Source organism: Polistes fuscatus, unplaced genomic scaffold (genome assembly GCF_010416935.1).
Source record: "Polistes fuscatus isolate 324 unplaced genomic scaffold, CU_Pfus_HIC Scaffold22, whole genome shotgun sequence".
NCBI lineage: Eukaryota > Metazoa > Arthropoda > Insecta > Hymenoptera > Vespidae > Polistes > Polistes fuscatus.
In genome coordinates, this window is record NW_025113099.1 from 2,017,090 (window position 1) to 2,044,541 (window position 27,452).

Below are 27,452 nucleotides of genomic sequence, written 5' to 3' on the forward strand. Positions count from 1 at the left end.
CCTCCGCGTAGTCGCGATACTTCTTCTTCTTCGTCCCTTTGTGTCTTTTTCTCTCTCCTGTCTCTCTTTTTCTCTCGTGTCGTCATCGTCGTCATCATCGTCATCGTCATCGTCACACATTTTCCATCCTTTTGTATTTTCACATATTTTTCTCTCTCTTTCTCTTACCGTCTTTCCGTTTTTTTTCATCTTTCTCTTACTTTGTCAATTATTTTTCTACGAAAGGAAATTATTTTACCCCCCTCTAAGGGTGACTTTTTTTTTTTTAAATTTAATCTTCCTATATTCATCGATCATTCATTTTATTTTTATTTATCGTTATTCCTATTATTATTTTTCCAACGGGATTGTTATTAAAAATGGACGAACAAATGAATCTCATGCGTAAGAAATTGAAAGGGTTTTTGTATTGTCAGTTTTAACGAGTGACTGTCTCGTTCGGATTAGTGAAGATTTTTTAAATTGTGCTCTGAGAAAACGAAACTAGAAGATCCAGCAGCGGAAGAACAAGAAGAATAACAAGAAGAAGAACAGGAAGAAGAAGAAGAAGGAAAAGGCTTGCAATGTATTTTGAATGTTGGTGGCCATACTTTTTTATTTTATTCTTTGATTCTCGCAAAGTTCATTCAAAAATGATTTCAACATTTTTGGATATTGTGCTCGTGCAAACAGAAAAATTTTTTCTAATGTATTAGGAGATTAGAATATGATTTATAGTTTAGAACCCCGAAACTGAAACTGACTGGAAAAATAAAAAGATGAAGGGAAAAAGGAAAGAAAAGGGATTTTCTTAATTGACGGAAGTTGTTCTACGTTTTTCGTGGATTGGTCAAACTGAACGAACTGTACTCTTTGCTTTTCTTCGGGGTTGGATGGGGAGGGGGTGGGGGGTACGTGCCAAGATTCGGTAAAAGCAACGTTTCAAGAGCTTCGGCTTTTACCACCGCGACCTTGAGTGTATCATACCTTAAGTACAAGTTCTTTTTTTATTCTTCCCTTCTTCTTCTTCTTCTTCCTCTTCTTCTTTTTATTCTTATTTTTATTTGTATATTTTTGTTCCAGAAATATCCGCGGTAAATCAAATCTAAATCAAACCAAAATCTAATCTTTAAATTCGTATCTGAGACATTTAAATTGTTTTTTCTCTTTTTTTTAAATATACAAAGTACTTAATTTTTTTAATCAATTTAAACAATTGTCTCGAAGATCTCGTAGTTATAAAAAAATATCTTTTGAAGTATTATAGGATCGTACGTTTTTTCGAAATAATAAAAGATAGAATTGAAGAAAAAACTCGAGGGTGGGAGTTGGGGTGGGGGTGGGGGGTGGAGGATCGTTAATTGCGATCTCGTAATGTCGTTTTTTCTCCCCCCCCATTCCCGTTAGAAAAAGGAAAATGAATAATACAAAAATAAAAATAAATAGTAAAAATAAAAGTGTATCTTTTGTAGTCCCCCTTTTAAACATCTTCCGGAAGTCAGTCGATCGTATTTCTTTGGGGAGGTGAAAGCCGTGTGTTTTGTTAGGTCACCCGGCCCATTTATTATCCTCGTAGGCATATTGCCAGGGTTTCGATCGAATTTCGATAAAAGCGAATATTATGACGTATCCCGAGCTCGTTATATTTTAACAAAGAACCAACGAGAGAACGATACTACTACTATTACTACTATTACTACTACTATTACTATTGCTACTAGTAATAATGAGATAGCAAGTTTAAAGCGACACACATTAAAATGATATATCCACGACGTTTAGTTCGTAATGTCGAATTAGTTTATAACAACGATTTTAACAAAACAGGAGAAGGGGGTGGGGGTGGGTGGAACTCAAAGCAGCACCTACTTCAGTTCCATTCTATTCTCCGATTTGAAATTATTTGTATATTAATCAACCTTTTCAAGGAAATAATGGAATATTAGTATCGTCAAATTAATTATCTATAGTTTATTCGATAGAATCCTAATTGAAAATCATAGATAATCGAATTATGTTTAAATTAATGTTTTTTTTATCTCTTAATGTATGCTCGTATATTTATTTTTTGTTTGTTTGTTTGTTTGTTTGTTTGTTCACACAAATTGTATCAATATTATTCTGTTCTTCTCTTCTTTTCTTTTTTTTTTTTTTTTTATTCTGTAACTTTATCTCATACGTGAATACATCAACGTGAGTTTGAATGGAATCTTTTGAATCCCTTTGGACCATCCTCAAAATAGGATGAAACTACCAAGTTGGATTAACGAACGTTATCAAATAGATTAGATGGAAAAGATCTTGGTTCTTATTCATTCGAATGAACTTCAAAATGGAACATTCAATTTCACTTTCTTTTATTTTCTCATCATCGTCATCATCATCATCATCCTCATCGTTGAGAGTTGCAATTTTTCAAATTAGTTTTTTAGTGTCTCGATTCTTTCTTTTTCTTTTTTTGAAGTTATACTTCTTTTGGAACGGGAACCAATGCTGTAACCGCGCCATGGCCGTTGACGCATAAAATAATTCGATATATCTCTCTTATATTTAGTGTGGACTGATATCTATATTTTGATATTTTCTTTTTCTTTTTTTTTATTCTTTCTATATATATAATAATAATTATTTATTTTTTTTCTTTGAAATATTTTTTTGAAGTTATTTTTGAGGTTATTGAGGTTATGTTCGTTTTGGTACGCCAAAGAAGTATAACTTCTTCTTATTATTATTATTTATTATTGATAATAATTTTATATATTTATATATTTATATTAATAATAATTTTATTATATTATTTATTATTAATAATAATAATTATTTAATATTAATTATTTTTTTGAAGTTATTTTTGAGGTTATTGAGGTTATGTTCGTTTTGGTACTGCAAAGAAGTATAACTTCTTACGTGCGTAAATAAGTACACACACCAGTTTTTTATTCTAGAATAATTAGTTCATTTTATTGCTAACTAAATGTAACTGGCAGATTTTTCAAAAGATACAACCTCTTTCAATGTAACCTGAGTGGTACTTTAAAAAATAAATTTAAACGGTCATTTACAGTTTTTTTTATTACATTTTGGGCAAGAATAAATTCATGATTTTCTTGTAAAAGATTTTATTTTACTTTTTTTTTTTATTATATTATATAAAGGTACACCGTTTCCTAATTATATGTAAGTGGTAATTCATTAAAAATAAAGAAAGAAAGAAAAAGAAATAAAGAAAGAAGAGAACAAAGTAATGAAAAAAAGGGCCGTTCAGAGAAAGTTCATTATCTAAAGTTTACTTTTATGAAAAGACTAATGTTTGCACAAAAAAAGTGGAAATTTTAAATATTTCACTTTTACCTACAAAAGATAACTTCTGTTAAACTTTTATTTATACGTCAAAATAATGAACCGGACCTTCTCTTTGTTTAAATGTATATTTTGTTGCCTAGAATTTATTTTTTTCTGTTTTTCTTTTATTATTATCATCATTATTATTATTATTATTATAATGAATAATAACAACTATGATTATTTTCCCGGTTTAACTGTATTTCATTCTATAGATAAAAGATATCTTTTGGAAGAAGAAAAAGAAGAAAAAGAAAAATAAGAAGAAAGAATCATGAATGTTGTGCTCGTTAACGGATAATAATAGAAAATTGCATGACTACGTATAAAATGGTATTCGAGAAAGTGACGTATTTAATATGTTAAAGGGAACATCTTTGAGAAGAAGTTCAACTCGTCAGGATAGAAATTATTTCTGCTCGTATTCGTCACATATACAATTTTCAACGAACCAATCCTGATCCAATCCCCTCCCCCTCCTCCCAGTTTCTCCATTTTCTCATAAAGTTTATTCCAATTAACGTTGAAAAACATCAAAAATACAAAAAATGAGATGATCATATTAAATAATTTGATTGGAAAAGTTATTAGGGATATCATTTCTATGAATTTTCGTTCATTTAATTTATGAGTTTGACGAAGTTTTGCTTTAACTAGGTAATGCCATATTATAAACCGTTCCAATATATGTTTTTACATAAAAGTTTTATGAGAAAATATGGGAATGAATTTATACTAATTTCGTGTATACATAATCTTTCATTATTTATGACAATAATTACTTTTTATTACACACCACACTATCATCCAATTAATTATAATAAATATCAAATTTTTTCTTGAATTAATCTATCATTAATTATCATTTAAAATTGATTTGAGTGTGTGCGTGTGTGTATTTTTATTGATCATCGTAAAAAACGAAATTACTTTTCGAATAACTTGATAAATATATTTTTAATTGTCTGTTGTTTACAATCTATAAAATTTTCGCCGAATAATTATGTCATTAATTGCAGCTGCGGTTTATGTTATGCACGATGCAAATGCGATTGGCACATACATTGGGGTGTGTACATAGTTATTTATTAAAATATTATTAACGATGTGGAGATCATCGTTAATGGCATTTTCGTTGATAACCGAAACTTCCATTCTTGATTAATAGGTATGTTACATTTAATATGTGTGTGTGTGTGTGTAGTACAATATACATTTATAATAAAGGAATTTGAGTGTATGAGTTGAGTGGTTAAATGAGTTTCAAATGATTCATACCGACAATGCATTAATCATTCAAACGTTTATCTCGTATTGGTGTGTCGGTGTGCAATAATACATATACACGTTGATTTTCAATCGAGATCAAAGGTCAAGCAGGTCATCTTGTCTGTTCGATGAACGACCATCCATTTTGCTTGATTCCGTTCTTTCGTTTTAGATGACAAAGTTACTTATACGTCCCCGTAATATAACAGTAGATGGTTCGAAGGTAGTAGTAGTAGTAGTAGTAGGGTAAGAGAGTAACCTGATTATTTATCGGTGAAAGTTTAGTTGAAGTACGACACCTTCGGGAAAATTCAACGACAAGTTCGAACAGTACAATCTTTCCTTCAGTTTCAACAACGAAACTTAGACGATTCTTTCTTTTCGATAAAGTTTCTCGATATAAAAGATTTTTTATCGTAGAGAAAAAAATCATTCGTTAAAGGAGAAACGTAAAAGAAAAAAATAAACGAGAAAAATGTTGAAAGTAAATTAAATAATAAAATTAATAAAATAAATAATATAATTTCAATATAAAATTAAAATAAATTAAATATTAAATACGAGACACGAATGGATTATTCTTTTTGTAATTGTTATCGTAAAGTAGAAAATATCGATAATTTTTATAAAATTCACTTTTGAAATTATGAAATTATTTATTTGAATATTATTCGAAGCATATGGTAAAAATAAGAAAATTGTGTAACAGTTAATTCGACGCAAAAGATATAAATGAAATAAAATAAAGAATTATTTGTTAAAATATTATCTTAAAAAAATATTGAAAGTTTGCGTGAACGATTGCAAGATTATTTGATTTGATTTAGAAATGGGGAAGTTACCGTATCAGTGCAATTTTGATAAAATTCATTTATGAAATTATTGAAATTATGAAATTATTTATTTGAATATTATTCGAAGCATATGGTAAAAATAAGAAAATTGTGTAACAGTTAATTCGATGCAAAAAATATAAATGAAATAAAATAAGAATTATTTGTTAAAATAATATCTTAAAAAAATATTGAAAGTTTGTGTGAACAATTGCAAGATTATTTGATTTGATTTAGAAATGGGGAAGTTACCGTATTAGTGAAATTTGGATAAAATTCATTTTTGAAATTATTGAAATTATGAAATCATTTATTTGAATATTATTCGAAGCATATGGTAAAAATAAGAAAGTTGTGTAACAGTTAATTCGACGCAAAAAATATAAATGAAATAAAATAAAGAATTATTTGTTAAAATATTATCTTAAAAAAATATTGAAAGTTCGTGTGAACAATTGCAAGATTATTTGATTTGATTTAGAAATGGGGAAGTTACCGTATCAGTGAAATTTTAATAAAATTCATTTTTTGAAATTATTGAAATTACGAAATTATTTATTTGAATATTATTCGAAGCATATGGTAAAAATAAGAAAGTTGTGTAACAGTTAATTCGACGCAAAAAATATAAATGAAATAAAATAAGAATTATTTGTTATATAATAATATTATCTTAAAAAAATATTGAAAGTTTGTGTGAACAATTGCAAGATTATTTGATTTGATTTAGAAATGGGGAAATTACCGTATCAGTGAAATCATACGTAATCTCGTACAATATAATACTCGACAAACATCAAATTTATTTACTTTTTCTCGACGCGTTAAATCTCACGATTCGCCTTTTTCTTTTTTTACGATCCAAGAATCATTCTTTCTTCTTATTTCTTGTTCTCTCTCGTGAAATGCTGAGATTCTCCCCCATTGCTATGAATTTTTCTTGACTTTTTCTTTTCCCTCCGAGAAGGAGGAGAAGTGAGTGAGGCAAATCGTAAAAGTTGAACTTTATCGTACGAATGAGAAAATATATATATATTATTTTTTATTGGCAAGTTAAATACGATTCGTGTTACAGAACGAGAAATAAATAATTGACGAGTGTCACCGTGTATTTAACTTACAAATATTATTTTTTACGCTTATAATATGATAAATAATTTAATTGGAACAAACAACATTAGAATTGTTCGTATCTTTGATATTATTGTTATTCTCGTGAGAATACAAAAGAATGAATGGTTTATCTTTTAGCAATAGCATTAAACACGTGTATTTAACTTACAAATATTATTTTTTACGCGTATAATATGATAAATAATTTAATTGGAACAAACAACATTAGAATTGTTCGTATCTTTGATATTATTGTTATTCTCGTGAGAATACAAAAGAATGAATGGTTTATCTTTTAGCAATAGCATTAAATCGGATTGGAGGAATAACAGAGGAAAATTCGTTTCTAGATAGCCATCGAACGTTTCACGATGAGCCTGACAAGTGGATTTTTCTTTATCCGTCACGAGATGTTCCGATAGATAGGAGTATTTGTCTGACCATTGCTTGACTTTTATTACTTGCTACCATCATTCGGAATACATTTAGATACGAATTACATATATTACCGTTAAAACGTTAAATCCATTAATCCATGTAACAACTATATTGACCCGTTAAAGTATAAAAGAAGATAGAATTACATACTTTAACCAGGTAATACAAAAATTTATTTACGAGTATCAAATTTCAACCTCAAACTTTAATTTACACGCCTTTCGTGAATTCATCTATTTTACTTATTTATTTTATAAAAGATAATAAGTTTGCGTACAATGCAATTATTTTTATGTTTTTTTCTAAAATATCGAGTTATTATTTCACGTAAGAATAACATTTTTCACGAATTAACTGAATTATACAAATTAATGGTAAAACATTTTGAATTAAAACATATTTAATATTTAATATTTATATTAATATAATTTAATAATTTAACATTAATTTAATATTTATTTAATATAAATATATATACGATTATCTGATATATTAATTTTATAATATTCAAATGAAAAATGTGTGTATGTGTGGGTGTGTGATGCAAAATCTTGACGTTTTAAACGTGCCAGAATATTATTCATATCCCATGATCGATAGCATCGAGGATTTTTTTTTACCATGGTGACACTCGCGCGAGTTTAGATGAATGATAAGAAAAAAAAAAACCATTTAACTCGAGTTAATATTCTTTCTAACTTAACTTTCCTTGCTTTTATTTTCTTTCTCTTCTATCTTTCTATTTATTTCACACTTCTTCATTTCTTTTTTTTTGAGAAGGAAACGCATTCATATTTTATGCAATGGTCGAGTCAAAGGAGAGAAAATAGGAAAAAGATGTTTGTTCCGTAACGAGAACTGCATTTAAGTATTCGCCATTGTTACGAGTATTATTTAAAAAAATAAGTATATAAGTACACTTAAAAAAATATTTTGAAAAAGATTTACACTTATCGTATTTACCCACCACCAAGCACACGTCGTTAACGTGTCTTTTATTTATATCACAGTTTCGTAATTCTTTTCTTCTTCTTTTCGAAAAGAAAGCAGAAAAAACTCCGACAACTCGTCTTTGGAAAATTTATCGTTGGATATCGGACCGTTAAAGTTTATGTTTTCTTATTTCAAATCAAATATTATCTTCTTCCCTTCTTCGCGATTGTAAAAGAAAAATCCGAGTGTAATGTGTAAAAGTAAAAAGAAAGAAAACGTAATAAGAAAAGAAAAATATAAATATAAATAACTGTAAGAGAAATAAAAACGGTGATAACGTTTGAGTATCATGATAAAAAGGTACATTATTGATGATAAAAAGGAATCACGAGACTGTGAGATTAGTGACAAAGAAAATGATAATATCGTTTTACAGGAAAAAAAAACAACAAAAAGGAAGAAGGACTTTTAAACGAGAGAGAATTAAACTTGCCTGGGGAAAGAAAAAAAAATAAACAAAAAAAATAAACTTTGCATCGCGACGAGCAGGGAAAATAAAAAATAAACGAACAAAAATTCAACACGTGTTTATCCGGATAGACGAATTTTCAAAAAAATATTTCATTTCATTTCAATCCTATTTCTTACGAACCTTTTTTTTTATATAATTCCCCATTATTTCGATCATTTATTTATTTTATTTATCCAACCATCCATTCATCCGTCTTTTTTTAATCTAATTTTCAAAAAGGATAGAAAAATATCTTTGATAAATCACGCGAGTTCGTTTGTTTTTCAAACGTAACTTAGATATTTATTTTCTTTTCTTTTACTACGTTTTACTTTTTGCTTTACTTAACTTTACTTTACTTCTCCTTGTTTTTATACTTTTTCTTTTTTATTTTCTTTTTTTTCGATTTTACAGTATAACAAAGGTTAACCTTTTCCTGTACGAGAGATGCACGTGACGGTTGTTGGTGGGCGAAGGGGGAGATGGGTTGGGGGGTTGAGGGGTTGGTTCGCAGTGTTAATGTACGCGAGTACGTTCACGTCAGACTGTATTTTAGCTTTCAAAGTTTTTCAGTTATATATATACATATATATAACTGAATATATTTCCCTCCGAGTTTAACATCCATACAAATGCGCATGCGCACGTTTTGCTTAACATCCATTCAATGGTATTGAATCGTATGCGCGGAGAGTATTCTATCTATTGCAGAGTGGTTAAGGGAAGAAGATAGGGGAGGATGTGGAGGTGAAGGAAGGAAATGGGTTGAAAGAAAAAAAAGAGAAAAAGAAAAAGGCAAGAAAGCAAAGAAAAAAAACAAAAAATACGGCGGATAGAAAGAGGGTAGAAGAGGTTAGGTTGTTTCAAATGACGTCATCGAACGGGCCCCGTTTATAAAATGAAACGCGTATCATCGATTCCCATTTTAATTTTTTTTTTTTTATTTTCTTTCTTTATTTATTTCTTTCTATCTCACGCTAACGAGTTTTATCTTCCCACACAAATGATCCACCCAACCCCCTTCCTTAAATTCTTTGATCTCCTCTTCTTCTTCTTCTTCTTCTTCTTTTTTTTCTTTACGTTTCTTACGTTTCTTCTTTTTAGGATTTTATTTGATTTTAATTTCTCTTTATTTCTTTCATTTTATTTGACTTATTCTATTATTCATCTTTATAATATCTTCTACGATCGATTTTCGATATTTATTTTTTTGTTAAGCCACCACTACCCCCTCCCTCCTTCACCCTGCGCATTCCACGAGTTCGTTCGAATTTATCTTTCGGCTTCGGTGACGAAGAAAAATCTTGGGCCCCGGGTATTTTTTATTTGAACTTTGTACTTGCGTTTTCTCTCTTTTTTTTTTCCCCTCTCCTCTGCTCTACCACCCCCACCCCCCCGGTATTTTGTACATTCGGTATTTTCTATTACACGTTCGGAATCGTTTCTTTTTCTTTCTCCTTGTTCGGTGGTGAATCGGAGCGAAAAGAAAAAAAAGAAATAAAAACATAAAAAATACAAAAAAATTTGAATGCGTTTTTATTCGTGCGGAAGAAATTTTTTTTCAGGTGGGTTTGGATCGGCTTAGCATCATCGTGTTTTCCTTCGTTTGTTGGGTTTCTACGTGCGAATGGTCATAAAATTTTCTCTCTCTCTCTCTCTCTCATGGATATTATCCCTCGACGAAAACCCGTAGAACCCTTTTTATGAAGTACGATACTGCACGGCAAAGAATTTTCAAATGCGTCCGAGTATTTCTCGTTGGTGCATTGAGAACATTGAAAGTGTGCCACTTTAACTCACGGCGAATTGGCCACGCACGGTGCATCATCACCCCCCCCCCACCACCACCACCCACCCACCCCCATCGAACGTTTAACCTCCGAACGATGACCGGCTCATTTCTATCGGCACTTCATCCCAACCAATGAACATCTACGATCGTGTTCCTATACCCTCTTTTTCTTTTTTTATATTTTCTAATAGACGAATGGGAAGGACGGGAAGCACTACGAATTTTCTTTTCGATTTTACTCGATCTTTTTTCTTTTTAATTGGCTCGTAGATAATTATTAATCAAATTGTGTATATCAAAATTTACACCAAATATTCCACGTTGAAAATAAAAATTTGAAATTATTATTATTTAAGGATGATTTGTCGGTACAATCGGAAACAAAAGTTAATGACATTTTCATCAAATCCATATCTCTTAATATCTGTTGAAATAGATGATTTAAACCAACTATTTTTGTTTTTATAATTGAAATTTTGATATAAAGTTTCTAAAAGAATGAAATTTAGTGATCATTTTAATAATATTAACATAAAAATCTCAATTTAAGTGAAAATTGTAAAATAATTTTGTTTGTGACTGGTACAGTCACGGTACAGACATGGTACAGTCAAAAACAAAAGTTATTGTCATTAACTTTTGTTTCCGATTGTACCGACAAATCATCTTTAAATGGTGCAAATTACGAATATCTATTTAATGCTCGAACATTTTAAATAAATGGTACAATAATTTCTGTGTTGAAATCAACATACCAATGGAATTAGAATATAATGAGAGAGAGATATGTTATTTTATTCTTTTTTGATAAAAATATTCAAAAATAATTATATAATTAATTATATAATTAATTAATAAATTATTAATAATAATAAATAATTAAAAAAATAAATAAATAAATAATTAAATAATAAATTATATAATACATATTAATTATAAAAATAAAATGATAAAACCATTGAAAATATATAAAATATCTAATCAAATAAAAACAAATCCTATTCTAAATAGAAATGCACTTAAATCCTTGAAATAATAAAACAAAACTTGTATACACAAAAAAGCATAGATAAAACGTCCAAGAGTTTTATCGTGCAACTCATACGAGTATTGTTAAGTTAGACGTTTCTAACTTGCAAAAGTTCTTCATGCAACCACCACCACCACCACCACCACCACTACACCGAGACACGGATCTCTCTCCTTTAGACGATTTTCCGTGTCTTATCGTGTTTCTCTACGAAGATCTTCTACCTTTACTCTCTTTCACTCTTTCTACGATATCTTGAAGATAGCTGTTGAAAATGTTCATCCCCCTCATCCCCAATTTGGTTTCTTACTTTGACTATCTTCATTCTTCTTCGTGTTCTCGGGCCCAGACTTTTCGTCGAGCTGACAAATTTAGTTTAATAGAAGCACGCAGCCCCCCGTCTACTGTTCTGGTCATGCAATCTTTTCATGCAATTTATATAGTTTATGTCACACACATATACACACGCATAAATAAACATGCATAGAGACACACAATGCCATTCCTAGATTTATTCAAAATCTCCTAGAAAAATCTTTTGTCGGATTGCTAACACTTTATATCTTCTTTTATATATTTTTTGTTTCCTTTTCTTTTCTTTTCTTTACCTTTTCATGCAAATAAGATCAAACGATCTCTTCCACACCACCACCCACCACCATCTTTGGCTACTTCTTCATATTTCTTTAATTTTAATTTTATTATCTCTGCATTGTACTTTTTACAATAAATATTATAAAACTGTGATATTATAATTGCAGCAACCAGTATAATTGGAATAAAATAATCAAAGTAAAGAAACAGAAATCGAATTCTTTGAGAATGTTATTTTCAGTTTTTTTTGCGAATGGAAATTATTGAAAATGATGAAGTAGAATTTGTATCGCGAATAAAATGAACGTTTAAGTTACGTTATTACCATCTATCTATCTATCTCTTTTTTTCTCTCTATTAATTCAAGATTATTCGATCATAACTAATAACGAAAAGAGAAAAGGGACACGTTTTGCATCGAGCAAAGCTTTCTACGGTAATTAGAGATAATAAATTGTATCACGTGTTGCGTGAAGCATAAAGGTAATAATAATACCTACACGCGTATGCATGTGCATCATCATACACCACTTATTATTATACGCGAGTTTATGTTACATCGCAAATAACAGCACCACTCTCTTTTCCGTATAGTCAACATGCGTTATGTTTATACCAATGAAATAAATGTTTTTACCTTTTATGATATATCAAGTTACAATCGTGTATAGATATTTGTTTCATTTTATCACTGTTTAATCAATAGAAACATTATCACATTGGATATATATATCGTATATCGTGTTTGAATTTAAATTACAGTTAAACTCAGAATAATACGCTATGTTCTACAAATTATTTTACGTAGACAAATTTGATAAAATAATTCATTAATTATCACGTATTCATTTTTCTAATATTTAATATTTAAAGTGTTGCATTTAAATAATTTTTTATTTATTTTTAAATATATAAATCATCAATTGTGGGTGCAGTGTTGTATTTTGTTAGAATGCAATTCTGTGGATAGTTTTTATTAACAATTTTGATAGATGTAATATGTTTTCGTATCTTAAAATTTCTTTACGTATTACAATGGAAAACACGTGTAAAACACATCTTTTTAATTTTAAAGTAGAAATGTTTAGTTGCAGTGTTAACTCAAAAATGTTTTTTTTTCTACTGTTGGAATATTAAAAGAAAAAAGAAAAAAATGTTGAATTATTTTATTTCGATAAAGAAACTTTTTTTTGGGGGACACGTTGTATGATATATGTATCAGTTCTATTGAAGCCTGTTTTTTTGTAGATGAAAATAAAAGGAGCTTTAATTTCTATTGAATCAATTACAAGGTTACCTACCAACCGATATCGATAATTAGTAAAAGATAACGACCGCGTTAATTACTCTCTTAAAGTAGAGTCGATCTCTTAACGAAGAAGAAATGAGTAGGTTACAATTATCCTCATCGGAATGGATTGAATTCAAACTTGAATTTTCTACAAATTCTTCTTCATCTTCTTCTTCTTCTTCTTCTTCTTCGACAACGACTACGACACGACGAGTTGTTCAGCCATTAATGACCACGAGGGTATTCTCACTAACGATATTCATTACCAATATTCTTTTACGTTCGTAAAATATATAGAAAGAGAGAGAAAAAGAGAGAGAGGGAGAGATTTCAAAGGTTGGAAATCTGTGAATACGTGGTATTAACGATTTTATGTATAACGTACCAGGTGAAAAGAATTGATAGCATGATTGATATCTTAGAATCGGTTTTGATCTTCTTTTACTTGACTTTACTTTACTTTACTTTACTTTAATTTACTTTACTTGACTTTACTTTGCTTTACTTTACTTTGCTTTACTTGACTTTGCTTTACTTGACTTTGCTTTACTTGACTTCACTTTACTTTAATTTACTTTACTTTATTTTACTTTACTTTACTTTAATTTACTTGACTTGACTTTATTTTACTTTATTTTACTTTACTTTAATTTACTTTGCTTTACTTGACTTTACTTTGCTTTACTTGACTTTGCTTTACTTGACTTTGCTTTACTTTAATTGACTTTACTTGACTTTAATTTACTTTACTTAACTTGATTTGACTTGACTTTATTTTACTTTATTTTACTTTACTTTAATTTACTTTGCTTTACTTGACTTTACTTTGCTTTACTTGACTTTGCTTTACTTGACTTTACTTTACTTTAATTTACTTGACTTGACTTTATTTTACTTTATTTTACTTGACTTGACTTTAATTTACTTGACTTGACTTTATTTTACTTTATTTTACTTTACTTTGCTTTACTTTACTTTACTTTAATTTACTTTAATTTACTTGACTTGACTTGATTTGATTTGACTTGACTTGACTTTATTTGACATAAACTATCGATATTCGTATTCACGCGTGCTTGGAAATTTTCCAATAACATTTTCTTCCAAGATATATTTTTCTAAGAGTCGTTACAATTGTCGAGTTGAATTTTCCTCCTTGCGGAAAACTTTTATGGCACGCGTAGTCGTCGGATCTAATCCGACTTTTGGAAACTCTTTTAAAGTCTAATCCTAAAAGGTTTACTCCAAATAATCCGTTTCTAACGGTCTTGCCTCTTTTACGCTCTACATATTTTTATATACATACATGTATATGTGTATGTGTGTGTGTGTGTGTTCATGTGCGTGTATATTCGAGCATGCATTTATATACGAACGTATTTTTTTTTTACTACTAACCGTATTCATGTATACATTTGAAAAAGTATACGTGTCGTTACACATTCGAATGTATTCGGAACACGTGTAACATCAATTTTCTCTCGAATCCTGGGAATTTCTTATTCCTTTAAGAATACATAGAAGAATATTAGGATACTTGAATAATCTCTACCTCTTATATTTCACCAAAAGTTCCTACAAGTAACTGATACTTGATATTACTCATTGATTTTACTTGAAATAAATTTCATTCTAAACAACACTTTTTCTAGATTTCAAATTACAAATTAATTATCACATCGAAATAGAAGTTATTTATTAATTATTTATTAATTCATTTGATTATTTCAAATCAATTGAGATTAAATAAATTAATTTTTATTTCGATAATTATACAAAAGTTATAAAATTTTCGTTTGAAATAATTTCAATTTTACAAATAATTCTTTAAATGCAAATCTTTTTTTCTCAATCATTTTCATTGATGAAAAATTGAAAATTTTGTTTCTCTTTTAAAATGTTCAATTTAAAATAGTGTAACGTGAAAGGTGTATAATCTACATATGAATATATTATAAACGATCAGTAATAATTTTTATTGTGAACTCTCATTCTCCGTTTTCACGGGTTTTGCACTATTACCTGGGAATTAACCTACATTCTCAGTACGCTAACTACGGCCCTCAATTTTCTAGCGTTATCACCGTACGTGAGAGAAATCCCTCGATGCTCGTATGAGCATGGAGGAGGAGGAGGAGGAGGAATTTATTCGATACTCATATTATACCTAAACCATACACACTCTTTTTATATTTCCAACTGTTTAAAATAATGTCACGTCAAAGGTCATCATACGTTGTTTCATTTTCTCTACTTCGTTAAAACGTTGAAATAATTTCGAATACTCGTCGACGATATATTTCCTATATTACACTGTTGCATTACAAATTTCACTTGCGTTGATATTTCCAAAATATTTCAAACAAAATCATTCGTATATTTATTAATAATCGTTTCGTCATTTTAATTTAATTTATTTTATTTTTATTCAATATATATTTCTATATATATTATCTATTCTATATATAATATTTTATTTATTATTTATTTTATTATTATATATGATATTTATAATATCATTTTAATTTAATTTATTTTATTTTTATTCTATATATATTTCTCTATATATATGTAGGATTCGAGAAAAAATTGGGCCGTTGAACTGACTGCACCGGGACTCGAACCCGGATTTTTTGCTTTCGACTGCTTCTTTAAACCATTGAGCGACTGCTCTTTAACCAATTGAGCTATCCAGGGCCCACCGTCCAATCTCCTCACGAACGCCTACTTAAGTGTTTTGGCTTGGAGGTGCTCGCATCCCATATATATATTATCTATTCTATATATAATATTCTATAATATATATTATTTATTTTATTATTATATATAATATTTATAATATCATTTTAATTTAATTTATTTTATTTTTATTCTACATATATTTCTATATATATTATCTATTCTATATATAATATTCTATAATATATATTATTTATTTTATTATTATATATGATATTTATAATATCATTTTAATTTAATTTATTTTATTTTGGTTAGTTTTTTTTGTATGATTTTATATGGGAATTACGTTTCATTTTTTTGTATTCCTATTAGCGTGATAGAAAATATTCTAATAGAAGGAACACAATAGGTAAATATTATATTTGGATAATTTATCAAGTAACGAAATGAATGTAATTTTTATCCAAGGCAAATCATGTAATATAAAAATAGGAGAAAAAAATTACAGCGAAATGGTGATCGTTATACGACGATGTTGCCATATCGGTGATATAAAATGTCTCAGGAAATATTCCATTTTATTCCGGTTATACAATGGCTCGTATTTTCGAATATCATTGGGATATATTCGACAATACGTCACATCTTCCGTAAATATTTCTCGGTCTCTCGTTGACACACGATTTGATTTCGGATGCAGGAGATGATCCGTTACTATCGTAGAAAAGTGAGAGAGAAAGAGAGAGAGAGAGAGGAATAAAGATTGAGATGAAGGAAGATTGAGAGAGATGGAGTACGTACCCGAGACGACTTTTCTTTTTCTTTTTCTTTTTTTTTTGCAAGCTTTCAATCTCATCGACAGAATTTTTCTGCCACAAATTTATCGTCTATGACGAGAAAAACTGTTAGAGTAGCAGCATATCTTTGATCTTTTGAACAAGAATTTGTACAAATTATATTTTGTTAATTTTTGTTTTTATTTTTTCTTTTTTTTTAAGAGAAAAGTAGAAATAAAAGTTTATTTATCGATAGGAAAGAAAAACAAAAAGTTAATATTAAAAAATGATGTAATAAAATATAATAAAAAAAAGAATATTTTTGATACGAATGAAACTATAATTTATTCATTAATGAATCAATCAATCAAAATATTCAATTTTATATCCACAATATTAATTTTAATATTTTATATTATTTAATGTATATAATTAATTTATTCATTAATTAATTAATCAATCAAAATAAGGATAAAATTTATTAAAGGGAACAAAAACCAAAAAAAGAAAAAAGAAAATACGAAATGTAATATTAATTAATAAAATAAAAAATAAGAAAGATATTTAAAACGATATTGAAACGAACGAAATTGTAGCAATTTTTTAAACGTGAATCGTTCTTCAAATGCGAGTACTATTTCTAATGAGGAAAATGGTATTAAATTTTATGTATATAATTTATTCACTAATGAATTAACCAATCAAAATAAGGATAAAATTTACTAAAGGGAACAAAAATCAAAAAAAGAAGAAAATACGAAATTTAATATCAATTAATAAAATAAAAAAGATATTTAAAATGATATCGAAACGAACGAAATTGTAGCAATTTTTTAAACGTGAATCGTGCTTTAAATGCAAGTACTATTTCTAATGAGGAAAATGGTATTTCTGTTTTCCTTTTTACGGGCTCGAGAGTAAGTGCAGTGTAAGAATATGCTGTTGGTATTATCGAGACAGTCCGTTTTCTTGGACAACGAAAGACTTCTTTTATGTGCTCGTTTCTTTTCTCTATGTATAGTATACATGTATCTTTCTTTATACATGTGTGTGTACCATTTCGAATTCTAAGCAATGCAGTCGGAGTAGAGTTCGCTGCGCGTTTTTGAATTCTCGTTCGTACCTTTTGAAATCGATCTCTCATACCATCTTTTCACATCCTTCGTATTTTCTACAGAATTTCATTCGTCCTTTTCAATTTTCTTTCCTTCTTTATCTTCTTCACCCTACACTCCCTCCTTTTTCTCTCTGTCTCTGGTTTGCTCGTCTCGTAGTCGGAACATGTTGACGGGGACAAAACTAAGAAGAAAAAAGAAAAAAAGAAGTGTCGAACACAAAATTGCATTTTCTATGAGAATTCAAGACTAAATTTGCATTTTGATATATTTCAAGTTGCAAAAGAAGTATTACGAATCAATGAAATTTATTTATGAACAATGTTATATTGTTTTTAAATATTGTTTAATCTGAACGAATTGTACGTACGTGCAAATTAGATCGTAATTTTATTTTCTATCGAAATTTATTCTTCTTAATGTGAATAAAATTCTTTAAAATACGTTTGGTAAAAACGTTTACTTTAAACGTTGAGGAAAAATCGAATTCGAGTAGGAACGTGAAAGGTACAGTAATAAATACGTGTGGGTAACAAGTAAAAAAAAGAAAAAAGAAAAAAAACTAGAATAGAACTAGACGATGATAATAAATGAGAATCTAGTGAAAAAGATACGAGCTTAAGGTTTTTTATCCCGAAACGGTAAAAAAGGAAGAAAATGGAAGGAAAAGGAAAAAAAAAAAAGAAAAAATGTCTGCGGAACGTGGAAAAATCGTTTATTTTCGATCGCGTCGTCGGCTTATATGTTACCGTCACAATTACTCATCGTTATCTTCTTGTGCTATGCTTTCGGTTATACCCGTAACGGGATATAAATCATCCCAGTTCTACGTTGAAATCGTACATTTAATAATTTCATTGAAATACCTCGATATCTATATTTTGTCGAGTTATCGAATGACAAACGTTCATTCGCGTTTTCGTTCGCGGAAAGTTCACCCTTAGTTGAAAAATATTTAAAACTATGTTTTGTTTTTTTCCTAAGCCCCCACCCCGTCCCCTCCTCGATTGAAAAAATTGAATTTTCATTTCTAGCAAGTAAATAGTAAAAGTTAAAGTTTCAGCTAACAATAAGTGGATATGAAATTCGAAGGAACGAATATACGAAAAGAGAGAGAGGGGGGTGGTGAGGAGAAGGAGAAAAAGAAGGGCAGAGGGGGGGGAGTAGGGAGAAAAATACTTGGCGAGAATAAACCGAGTTATAGGAAGAAAAAGGAAGAAAAAAAAAATCTTGGAAGTCGTAATGGCGGTGAAACGATCGTCGAGAGGGAAATAAGAGGAATTGTTATGGGAGGAGGGAAAGGGAGGGGATTCAGTTTCATGACGTGAACGAGCTAAAATAAAAGTAAAACCGGGAAAGACGTGTACATAATATACGTATATGTATATCGGGAGGAAGGGGGTTACTATCACCCCTCATTTCACCATTAAGTTGAACTACCTTGAAACGTCATTAAATCGGAACATTGTTCGAAGTATGCAACTATTCTTCGTCTAATACTCATCATCCCCTTTTGTGTCCGATGCAACCAACGAACGAACCACAAGCATTGCGCGATGCAAGTTAGTTGATGGACCGAAAACGATTTAGAATTAGAATGGGTTTTGGAAAGGGGGTGTGTGTTGATGTGTTGGGGTGGAGGTGGAGGTGGAGGTGGGACAGAGGGTGATGATAGCAGAACTAAAAGGGAGTCGAGAGTTAAGGTATCCCTTTAAGCATTAACCCTTTGCGGTTTCTAACTTTGGTTGAACATTGTTTAAATATAAAAAATAAAATAACAATAAAAAATAATCCAAAAAGAATGTGAAAGAAAGTACTCTTATCTTTCTTTAGATTATTTTACGTGGACGCGTGGCGGCGTTTCACTCGAACGTTTCACTCTTCTATTCTTTTTCTAGTTTCTCGCATAGTCGTCGTCCATGAAAAATCCTAATTTCGTCATCTAAATGCATCCAACGCAGTTGGGGCTAAATCGTCGCAGCACTTTCGAGTAGTTCGTGCCGCCGTTGAGGTTGGCTTCTCTCGGTAGTTACTGATATAATAAAGCCATTCCTAACTTAATCCTCTTCCTCTATTCTCTCACCCTCTTACCCTCTCACCCATTCACCCTTTCACCATTTCATTCACCCTCTCTTTCTCTCCTCTTCTTTCTCCCCTCGTTCTTCTTACTAGCTTAGATCTCTTTCCGCAAGTCTTCTTCTTCTTCTTTTTCTTCTTCTTCTTCTTCTTCTTCTATCGCTCGTTAAACCACCAACGAGAATCGAGAGTTGTTTCGTTCCTCTTTCCGTTTTCGAGTGGAGTCTTAACCGATCGATTCGTTCGCGGTATCCGAGATGGGCTCGCGTTCAGAATATGAGGAACTTCAGTTCGAATCAATCCACGTTCAACAAAGTGGAAAGAGGTAGGAAAGATCGAATAAAAAAAAGAATCAAAAGGAAAGAGAGAGAGAGAAACTTTTCGCGTGATCACGTTTGTAGAACACGCGACGAGTACATCCAAAGTTTCGACTCATAAATTCGCGAATTCGCATTTAGTCTCATCTTTTATTTTTTATTTTATTTTTGAAGTTATACTTCTTTCGGCGCGTTGGGGAAAAAGTGATGGGGAGTGATTTTGTTCCGAGCGACACGAAAAATCGACACCATGAAGTTTGTCAGTATTTACGACGCGCGGCAAAGCGATTTCAAGTTTACGGCGTGAAGTTGTCTTCTCTTCTTCTTCCCCCCTTTTTTTCTCCAGCGGGTCACCCAATCAAATATTAATCGTACGCAGCGCCGCTTTACTTAAATGATCGAAGCGGGAACTAATGCTGTAACCGCGCCATGACAGTTGACGCATGAATTAATTCGATATATCTCTCTTATATTTAGTGTGGACTGATATCTATATTTTGATATTTTCTTTTTCTTTTTTTTATTCTTTCTTATATATAATAATAATTAATATTTTTTTCTTTTAAGTTATTTTTTTCTTTGAAGTTTTTTTTGAGGTTATTTAGGTTATGTTCGTTTTGGTACGGCAAAGAAGTATAACTTCTTACGTGCGTACATAAGTACACACACCAGTTTTTTTAAATTTTATTTCGATAAATCATTGTAACGAATTGTCGGGGCTCATTTTTATCGGAACTAATAAATTCGATTTATTAAGGATTAAACGTTAATCGTTTCTCACGATCGTACGACTTTCAGGTCGTACACGTGTTTCCCGCTCCCGTAATCATTTTTCCTTTTGTCTTTTTTCCTTTTTAATTATCGGTCCAACGTTCGCGGTTAACGTTACCATTGATTTCCCATTGATATCCCCATCGATTTCTATTCTCCGTGTTATTGTTGCTGTTACCGTTGTTCCGTTGTATTGTTGCTGTTCCTCCTCTGTTGATATTGTTCCTTCTGGCTTCCCTTTTTATTTCTCTTTCTTTGATTTTTATTTTTACCCCTCTTCCATTGATACAGTTATTGCATTTTTCCAAACGCGTACGAATTTTATCGGGTTTATTTTAATAATATTTCTTTTTCATAATATATGTTTTATTTATTTATTATTCCAAGTTGTAAACTCTTTTTGTTTTTTGTTTTTGTTTTGTTCTATACTCTTTTTAACTTTCATTTTTATTTCCAACGACGAACGATACCGTTTACTTCCTTTTTTACTCTTTCTAAACCACCCACTCATCCCACCCCCTCCTCACCTCCTCGCATCCACCATTTACTCCCCTTGAAAAGAAACACATTCATCCGTGAAACTTTACTCGTTCGGTAAAATAATATTCCCTGCATTCGGAAGAAAATCATTCGTTCGCCGTTGTCTCTCGTTATTGTTTCAAAATTGCATCAACATTTTATACGATCAAATTTAACGTCGATAAATAATATTAACGTTTAATCGTTCATGCAAATTTAACGACGACGATTTTTAGTCGTACGTTTTTTTTATTAATAAAGTATACAATATTTCTATACGAGAGTCGATAATCAAATTTAACGACGTGCAACTTTGAAATAAGGTCTTCTCATAATTTTGTTAAATTTGTTGATTCAATGATTCATTTCTTTTTTTTTTCGAACCATTGCGAACCGGAACGTAACAAAAATTCAAATAATAAATTTGATCTCGTGGGGGAAAATATATTCTTCTTCGAATATTAATAATAATAATAATTGTACGTTTTTTTGTAAAAAAACTGGTGTGTGTATTTATATACGCACGTAAGAAGTTATACTTCTTTGGTGTACCAAAACGAACATAACCTCAATAACGTCAAAAATAACTTTAGAAAATAATTTAACAAAAAAGAAAAATTTATTATTATTGTTATTATTATTATTATTATTTAAAAAAAAAGGAAAGAAACATATTTTCAATCGATCGATATATTATATATATTAGAAAGAATAATAAAATATAATAATGTATGCCATGGTACGGTGATAGTATTAGTTCCCGTTTCGATCATTTCAGTAAAGCAGCGCTGAGTACGATTAGTACTTGGATGGGTGACCCGCTTGAGAAAAAAAAAAAGAAGAGAAGAAAGACAACTTCATGCCGTAAATTTGAAATCGCTTGCTTTGCCGCGCAAACTTCATGGTGTCGTTCGGAAAAAAATCACTCCCCATCACATTTTCCCAAACGCGCCAAAAGAAGTATAACCTCAAAAAAAAAAAAAAGAAAAGAAAAGAAAAGTAATATTTTACGTTGTACTTTTTTTCGTACGTCATCTCGACTATTTTCTTGTAATATCAACGAAAAACATACGTGTGGTTGTATATATACACGTAGGGACGGTCTGCAATTAATTAGAAGCAAACTTTTTGCAAAGTTTCGCAAGTTCGTTTAAACAAGGATCGTTAGGTTCTTCCTTAAAATACGTATCCTATGTAGATTAAAACATTTTCCTCTCTTCTTTCCGTACTTTCTTTTTTCTTTTTTGTTCTTTCCTCTTACTGTCTTTTCCGTTTCTCTCTTTCTTTGTGCATGTGTGTGTGTGTGTGTGTGTGTATATGAACAAACGACAAAGTGAATATTTTGTTCAAATTCTCGCGCTACGTTGAATAACGCGGTTGGACGAAAAAATGAGATTAAAAAAAAAAAAGAGAAAAGAAGAGAAAAAGATTTAAACAAAGATAGCAGAAATATGAAACAAAGCTGACGTAAAAATTTGTCTATCTTTATCACTCTCTCTCTCTCTTTCTTTCTCGTTTTCGAACGAATTATAATTATTCGTCATATTATGAATTTTTAAAATTCTTAACTACTCGTGTCCCATATCACAGTGTTTTAAGTTTTAATTTAATAAGCTTCTAAGTAGAAGAAGAAAAATAAAAATGAAAACCAAAGTAACGTTCATGAAATTTTTATACAAAGGAACGATCAATCACGTCGCATTTTCGATAAACAAGACGTCGAGTTAAGACGATGAAAATTCAGGTTTCATTTTCGTTAATTTTCCTTTGAATACTCCGGGGGTAGGGGGGAGGGTGGGGGAGGGTGGTTTAAGCTCTTTGGGAAAGTCACATTTTTCGATCTCAGAAAATAAGCTACTTAACTGCGACTCTTAGTTAAATCTCATCAAGATCGTTTTGGAAATGCAAACACCGAACGGTAAATTTATTTGACGTAAGACGGATGAGTAACTAAGAGACTAGGAAAATAATATTGTATTGAATTAAATTATTGCGAGAGAAAAACAAAAAAGAAACAAAAAAAACAAAGAAATAAAATACAAAAATCCAAAAATGATATATAAACTTATTCGAATTCTTATTAAATTTCTATCTAATATCAAAACATTCGTTTAATAATTAAAATTACACACACACACATACACACATATATATACACAAACACAATTTATATATTAAATATAATACTTTATATAAAAAAATTTAAATCAAAAAATAATATCATTTTTATATCAAAACTTTTTCGTAATAAAAATATTTCCAAGTTATTATTCGTTTGTTATTATTAAACGTACGTCGTATTTAAAATAATACGAACAACATTATACGAGAGTATAATTTCAAATTTACAGTTCCACCAACTAACTCAATCCAATATTTCACACATTCATACACAAACACACAAGTTATGAGAAATATAATTTACAATTTTAATTTAAACCATCGAATATTTTTTACCATCGATAGATTTTTACTCGAAGAAACGTATAAAAATAAATGAATGAACGTACCTATATATATATACATATATATATACACATAAGTAAGTAAGTAATACATACATACACACACACATACATACATACATACATACATACAAAATACATACATACATAGGAGATACGTACACGGATAAGAAAGAAAATATGCATAGGAATAGTCGACAATGTGGGAGGTGGGGGGAGGGGAGGGAGAAGAGGGGTGATAAATATTTGGAAAAAGAGGTAAAAAAGAATAGATAGGAGGATATTATATAGTTCTTTCCACCGCACTGTTTCAATTACATATTCTTCTCTCGTATATTTCTCTCTCTCTTACTTATACTCTTGTATGAGGAGGAAAGGGGGGCTGGAGGAAAGGGGGGCTGGAGGGTGACCGGAACGAGCCAGATTCGCTCGAATTTTAATCAGCCCCGGTCGGTCGGTTATTCGGTTTGGTCCGAGCTTGCGTTCACGTGGTTAAAGGTCGACCCACTCCATTTCACTCGCTTAGAGAAAGAAACTTGTGCGAGCAAAAAAAAATCTTAATTAATTATTCGACGTTATTGTCAACGAGAGAGTCGTGAAAAAGTCGAGAGAAAACGTGCGTGAGAGAAAGAGAGAGAGAGAGAATACGAAGGACGAAGTAATGTGGGTCTCGCGTTAACTCGTTTTGTTTTATTTTTTTTATTTTTTTTTAACTGTTAAATCTGCGTAAGAGAGAAACAATTAATAAGAGAGAGAGAGAGAGAGAATAAAAGAAAGTAAGAAAGGTGTACGGTGGATAGGAAAACTGCTTCCAATGGTGTTTTGCTTTTTGGTTGGTTGTTTTTTTGTTTGTATTTTTGTTTGTATAAGTTTTCGTTATTGATCCGAGAGCTGAGCGTGTTTCATAGGACGAAGATCGACGCCAGACGATCTATCAACGTCTTCGTGACAAGACTTTACTAAATCGTTGACCCGTGTGGCAAGTAAAACTTTTGTGAAATATTGTTGCACGCTATCGTACTCTCTCTCTAACCCTTTTTTTTCTTATTCTCTCATTCTTATTTTGGTTATTTTTATTTTTTTTCCTTCGAATTATTTCGTTCTTTAGGATTCCGTCAATTGATAAAGTTACTCCTGTTAAAGTAACATTGTTTCATAGTTGCATACTGTATATACCATTGGATTGTATTGTGAGTTGATTGTTAACCTTGAGAAAGATTAATTTCGTACCCCTTTTTATTTTTTTACCATAGTTTTATGAGTTTGGATAAAAAAATTAAATGTCATTGATCTCGTAGCATTGTTTTTTTTTTATTGTATCGTTTGAGTTCGTTTCAGTTTAATGTTGTTTCGAACGAGTTTGTTTCGAGGCTACCTTTCTTTTTTCTTGTTTCATTTTTTGCGCTACTCGGTTCATTTCAACGAAAAAACAGGTGTAACGAACGTGTCTGACGTATCGTTACGAAGAAAAAGTTTGTTGCGGCGATTAAAAATGAACGCTCGCGATGTTCGTATATATACGTAATTATTATTTTATAATAGATCTATTTAATAATTAAACACACGTTGGGGGAAAATTTCGGTTCTATTATTTATATATTCTTGCGTTATAAAAGTGTAACGTTTATACAATGATAATAATAAATGAATTATTTTTAACCAGTGTGTTTTAAAGTTCGATTGTAAAATATTTGCTTTGCGTGTAATTTTTTTATATACGCGAGAGTTGTAGAGATAAAAAATAATATTTTTCTATTTTCGTAATACGAGAAGAATATAAATGTATTTTTATATGTAATATTCTTTATTTATAATTGGTTAATATATATATATGTGTGTAAGAGAGAGTAAATGTACTGCTTATACAAATATTTTATATATTTTTCAGAATAATCTCAATTTAATGTTAAATAACAATTTTCATTATTTAAATCTCGGTAAATTTAGTATAATTTATTTCAAGAAATAAACGAAGCACGTTGGACCGTTTAACATTTTATTTCATCGCTTGAAATTAACATTATCGGTAAAATGTGGTGCATTACTTTTAAGAACAACCATTAATAATATATTTTTTTTTTATTTGAGTTTATCATTTTGTTTTTAATAAATGATGGATCAATCTATAAATTAAAATCAGAGATAAACTACTGTGGGATGCGAGCACCTCCAAGCCAAACATTTAAGTAGGCGTTCGTGAGGAGATTGGACGGTAGGCCCTGGATAGCTCAATTGGTTAAAAAGCAGTCGCTCAATGGTTTAAAGAAGCAGTCGAAAGCAAAAAATCCGGGTTCGAGTCCCGGTGCAGTCAGTTCAACGGCCCAATTTTTTCTCGAATCCTACACTACTATTGTTCTCATAAATTCCGTTAGTCAGTCAGTCAGTCAGTCAGTTTCGAATTGGTGTTAATGAAAAAAATTGATGTTATTTCATTTTGAATTTGAATTTAGAGAATTGGTCGTCGAAGTTTCGGAGCAAGATGCAAGGGGAGAGGGATGAAATCTGTGAAATCGAGAAGAAATGGAGTACAATTGTGGTGTCTCATCGAATTGGTGCCTCGTGAGTTACGTTAGACGCTCCCGAATTCATTCATCGTCGAAGATTTTCGCGAGCGTAATCAAAAAGGACGATGCACGGGAGCGTTGCAGATCATCGAAGGTCCGGTTTGACCGGACCGTCTACATAAAATTGGTAACTATACAATTTCCATCCAATTAACGAATAATTATTATACCAATTAAACTGTTCAACGATATAATATATTTATATAAATATTTCCGAGGGTATTTATCGCGAAAATGATATCTTCCTAATTTTCAAATTTAATTGATTCACATTAAGGAACATGATCCCACGCTTGAATTAATTTATCAGTTAATAGTAAATAATATTCATCGAGATATTTATCAAAAATAATATTTCATTTCATATCATCAATATTACCCAAATCTTAAATAATTTTCTTGTTTAGAAAACATACAATTAAAAAATAGAGTCAGAAAAAATAATACTATTCCTATAAACAGTAATAGAAATTTGTTTATTTTTTTGTATAATTAAATGGATCGTTTATTTCGAAAAAGTGATGCAAGTCCATTTTCTGTTATTTCGAGAAAATTAAATCTTCGCATATTGGTCAAGAATCCAAAATATTTCATTAATTAAACATAATTAACATAAGTTAACAAAATCTGGCAAAATATTTCTATTAATTGATCGATATGCAATTTAATTAAATCAATTTCTTTCAGACTAATTTACGTAAATAATATCTATATATTTATTAACGAACTGCCGCCGCAAATGGACTGACAAAACTTTCCAAATAAACGCTCGAAATATAAAATCCGAGATTAAATTGTTCAACCCTTGTTGTAACCAATCAAACATTTATTAACCCTTTAACCTACGATTTACGTTACAAAAAATGAATTTATAATTGACAATCATTTAATGAAAATGTAAAAATACAAATAAAACGATGTATTTGACGAACTTTCGTTAGCAAATAGGGATGAAAGGGTCAGAAAACGTTGGAGAAGGACACGTGTCTTGCGTAGAATTAGGAAGAGAGGGTCTGATTTTCTTGAAAAGGAACCAATCGAA

The 27,452-nt window shown here is 30.1% G+C and overlaps 1 long non-coding RNA gene across 1 annotated transcript; it reads left to right on the plus strand.

Moving 5' to 3' along the window:
* LOC122518061 lies at nucleotides 1–27,439 on the plus strand. Its single transcript, XR_006303968.1, has 3 exons — nucleotides 1–576; nucleotides 26,297–26,537; nucleotides 27,352–27,439. It is a non-coding gene; the product is annotated as an uncharacterized LOC122518061 (long non-coding RNA).
* Nucleotides 27,440–27,452: the final 13 nt, after the last annotated feature.